This window comes from Galeopterus variegatus, unplaced genomic scaffold, assembly GCF_000696425.1.
Source record: "Galeopterus variegatus unplaced genomic scaffold, G_variegatus-3.0.2 Scaffold3552, whole genome shotgun sequence".
Taxonomy (NCBI): domain Eukaryota; kingdom Metazoa; phylum Chordata; class Mammalia; order Dermoptera; family Cynocephalidae; genus Galeopterus; species Galeopterus variegatus.
The window spans coordinates 111,327-116,226 of NW_007729663.1; the positions used below are offsets into that span (position 1 = coordinate 111,327).

General features: G+C 38.2%; 1 protein-coding gene across 1 annotated transcript in view; it reads left to right on the plus strand.

Moving 5' to 3' along the window:
- Positions 1-4,900, plus strand: part of LOC103601015 (ALK tyrosine kinase receptor-like) — a gene marked incomplete at its 3' end in the record, with an annotated part of 248,850 nt that overhangs the window by 75,414 nt on the left and 168,536 nt on the right. The gene's annotated exons all lie outside the window — the stretch shown is intronic.

Sequence of the window (4,900 nt, forward strand, 5' to 3'; positions counted from 1 at the left end):
ATGTTAAGTGAAATAAGCCAGGCACAGAAAGAGGAATACCACATGTCCTCACTCATAAGTGAGTGCTAAGAAAGAAGGAAAGAAAAAAAAGGAAACCACAATAATACATTGAACTTTCAGAAGGAGAGGACAAATCTATAGTTACTAAGGGTGAGAATAGGGGGGTAAGTGCTAAGAAAGAAGGAAAGAAAAAAAAGGAAGACCACAATAGTACATTGAACTTTCAGAAGGAGAGGACAAATCTATAGTTACTAAGGGTGAGAATAGGGGGGTAAGAGGGGTTTAGGAAGAAACTGGGTAAGGAGCACAAACAATAATTATAATTTCTAATAATGAATATGCTAATAATAATGATTTGATCATCACATATTGTACACAAATAATGATAGCTAATACTGTACCCCCAAAATATGTATAATCAATTATGTTTCAATAAAAAAATAAAAACAGTGGAGACAATTATTAGTTTAGTTTTAAAAAAATGAAACATTAATGAGTCAACTCCCTGCCAAGTATGTGGCTAGATGCTGAAGCTGTAGTGTGAACAGACTGGTCCCTGCCCCAGAGATCCTTGAACCCCGGGAGAAAGACCTTGGGCTTCCAGAGACTGGTTTCAAGTCCTGCCCACTGTCTTATTGGCAATATGATTTTGGACAATGAAAACAATATCAAAAACAATATTAATAATAATACAATGGTACTTCAAAAATCTCATGGAAAGATTTGTATTATCTTTCAGTTCTATTTTTCCACAAACTTTTTGATGTACCCTGGTAATAAGTACTTCTATTTTGGGGCACTAACTATTTGCCCCAGGAAGATGTTAGGTGACTTCACATGTTATCTGTTTAAGTAAGTTTATCTTTTCAACTTTCAATTTCCTTGTTCTAGACAGATTTTCTGTCATCCCAGCTCTTCCTCCACCACAATCCCCACTCCCATTCCTCAGGGGCCATGGTTAAGTGATCTAAGGATGGATGTCTGAGCAAAGATGGGCCAATGGTTCTTTACCCTGGAATTCAGGGACAGGAGTGAGTTGTGTTGGGAGAGAGAGAGAAGAATGTGAATCTGTGAGTATCCTGATGTGCAGATTGTTACATATAAAACCCAGGAGCAGTTAAGGGTAGAGGCAATCAATCCACATATGAGAAATAAACAAAGCAAACTGGTAGTAAGGTGGAGACAAAATAAGGTGAGGGTCCCACGGGCTCCCCAGGCCCAGGTCCCAGTATACTCTGGGTACCCAGCGATGTGCCTTTTCTTGGGTTCTGTGAGACAGCCTTTGTCCATGCGAATTCTTCTGTTCTTGGCTGGAGCTAGTATGAATTGGGTTTTTAGCCACTGTGACAAAAAGTCCTAAATAGTGCATTTCTTTTGTGCAAAGTAGTGTTGTTAAAGTTAAATGAGACCGTGTGTCTGAAGATGCTTTATATACTGTAAGTGTTTATTTAAACAGTAAGGGATTATTGGATGACGATGATGAACATGATGATGAAAATAACAATAATGGTGATGATGATAATTAATATCATCACACAACAATAGACAAGTTAAGCTGTCTATAAGATGTGAGATGAGCAGAATTTTCCAGTAGAGGTCAAATGATGCAGGTATTACCTAGTATTGGATGAAGGTAGACCTGGATTCGGTGTTGGACCCAGGATGACTTAAAAGTTGATCTACAATTTTGAGTTCAGTGAGGATGGAACTTGGGGCAGGGGAGCAGCTGGATATCCTTTTAAAAGAGCTTTATGAAGTACTGCTCTAGGCTTTCCATAAATGATCTTTCTACCTCCCAAGAAAGTATCTGTTTCTCCCTCTGGCTCCCGCAAACCTCCAACTCTAACTCTCACCCCATTACCTTGAACTAGCTCTGGCCAGATGCTCAGTGAGTGTGGGGATGCTAAATAGCCATCCCATGGAGTGCATGTACCTAGAGCAGGTCACCTTAGGATGGTAGGGAGGTCATAGCAGTGTTGGGAAGACTTCATTAAACCCTATCACCCCAGCCACTAGCTCTGCTCTTTTAATTGTTGGCAGGAGAGCTGTGACAAGGGCTGACAAGGGCAAACCCAGTGAGCTCAGTTGCATCAGGCAAGAGTGTGGCTGAGAGGACTTGACTGACATCTGTGACACCTATGATGGATGTCAGCCCTGCTTGATCTCCAGTGTCCTTCAGGGGAGAGGATGGGAGGTGTTTGTCATCATGATGTGACTTGCATGCCAAACTGCTAGAGCAATATACATCTCTTCTAGGAAAAACACTGCCATTTCTCCAGAGATGCAATGTGTCCTTGCAGGCTGCAGACTTTCCCATCACTGGTACACCCTGTCACCATGGGCCACTCTGGAAGTGTGGGGAGTGATCTTTCTCTCCCATCCAATAGATTTAACCTTTCTCTTTCCTCTCCTTTGTGTTCTCTCTCCCCATCCTTAAATGAGATAATATATGTGAAGAAATACCATGCAAATACATTCACTTACTCACCCATTAATTCATTTATTCAACAAATGTTTAATGACTATGTGCCAGGCATTGTACTCACATTTACTAATACAATGGTAAAAGAGAAAGCCATGATTCTTGGTATCATGGGACATGCATTCTAGGGGCAGAAAGAGACAAAAACACTAAACAGAAAAGTAAAGGAAATAATCGTATGTTAAAGTGAGTGCTGTGAGGGAGATAAAAAAGAGACAGGTAGAGAAAAACAGAAAGGATCTACTCAGGAAGGCCAAGGAGTACTCACTCCCCAGCTAGGACCCAAAAGAGGAGAAAGAGCTGGACCTTTAAGAGAAGAGCATTCCAGACATTAGAAACAGTGTGGGCAAAGGCCCAAGGCAGGAAGAACTACGTGTGTTCAAAACGAGAAATATGGCCACTGTGACTGCAATGTAGCAAGTGAAGGGAGGAGTGGCATGTGTAGGTATCCAGGGGGAAGAGCACAGTCTCCAGAGTCAGACAGACCTGGGTCTGAATCCCAGCTCTGCTCATGTACTGGCTGGATGATCCTGAGCAAGCACATAACCACTCTGTGCCTCAGTTTTCTTATCTGGAATATAGGGACAATAGTACTTATATACTGGATTATCATAATTATCAAATGAGATAAAGCATTGTGTGAGTCCAAGTCTGCCGAGAAGCAGATATCAAGACAGGATTAAATGTGCAACAGATTTATTGAGAGAAATGTCTTGAAGGATAAAGGGGAAGAAGCCAGAAAAGACAGGAGACCTTCAGACCTAGATGCAGGTCTAACTTATGAAGGAGTCTTTAATTCATTTTGAGTTGATTTTTGTATATTGGGTCAGAGGGTCCAGTTTCATTCTTCTGTATGTGGATATACAGTTTTCCCAGCCTGATTTATTAAAGAGACTGTCCTTTCATCCATTGTATATGTTCTTGGCACTTTTGTAGATTAGTTGACTATAAATGCATGGATTTATTTCTGAGCTCTTTCTGTTCCATTGGTCTATATGTCTGTTTTTGTGTCAATATTGTTCTGTTTTGATAACTGTAGCTTTGTAGTAAATTTTGAGATCAGGTAGTGTGATGCCTCCAATTTTGTTCTTTTTGCTCAAGATCGCTTTGGCTATTCTGGGTCTTTTGTGGTTCTATATGAATGTTAAGGTTGCTTTTTCTATTTGTGAAAAAATGTCACTGGAATTTTGATAGGTATTATTGAACTTATAGATCACTTTAGGTAGTATAGACATTTTAACAACACTGATTCCCCTGATCCATGAATATGGGATATCTTTCCATTTATTTGTGTCTCCTTCAATTTCTTTCATAAATGTTTTAGTTTTCAGATCTTTTACCTCTTTGGTTAAATTTATTGTTAAGAATTTTTTGATGCTACTGTAAATGGGATTGTTTTCTTGATTTCTTTTTCAGATAGATTGTTAGTGTATAGAAGTGCTACTGTTTTTTGCATATTGATTTTGTATTCAGCAACTTTGCTAAATTCATCTATTAGTTTTAACAGATTTTTGATAGAGTCTTTAGGGTTTTCTCTATATAAGATCGTATCATCTGCAAACAGTGTCAATAAACTTCTTCCTTTCCTATGTGGATGCCATTTATTTATTTATTTACTTACTTACTTACTTATTCTAATTGCACTGGCTAGTACTTTCAGTACTATGTTGAATAGAAGTGGCAAGAGTGGACATCCTTGTCTTCTTCCTGAGCTTAGAGGAAAATCTTCAAACTTTTCACCATTGAGTATGATATTAGCTGTGGGCTTGTCATATATGGTTTTTATTGTGTTGAGTTACATTCCTTCTATATTTAATTTGGTTGAAAGTCTATCATGAAAGGATGTTGAATTTTGTCAAATACTTTTTCTGCATATATGGATATTATCATATGATTTTTGGTCCTTTATTCTGTAAATGTGATGTGTCGCATTTATTGATTTGCAAATGTTGAAACATCATTGTGTTTTAAAGACAAATCCCACTTGATCATGTTGAATGATCCTTTTGTGCTGTTGAATTCAATCTGCTAGCATTTTTGTTGAGCCTTTTTACATCTATGTTCATCAAGGATATTGGCCTGTAATTTTCTTTTTTTGTAATGTCCAGTCTGGCTTTGGTATCAGGGTAATTCTGGCCTCATAAAATGAATTTGAAAGTATTTCCTCCTCTTCAATTTTTTGGAAGCATTTGAGAATAATTGGTATTGGTTCTTCTTTAAATGTTTTGTAGAATTTGGCCATCAAGTCATCGGGTCCTGGGCTTTTCTTTTATGATAATTCTGGCCTCATAAAATGAATTTGAAAGTATTTCCTCCTCTTCAATTTTTTGGAAGCATTTGAGAATAATTGGTATTGGTTCTTTAAATGTTTTGTAGAATTTGGCCATCAAGTCATCGGGTCCTGGGCTTTTCTTTTAT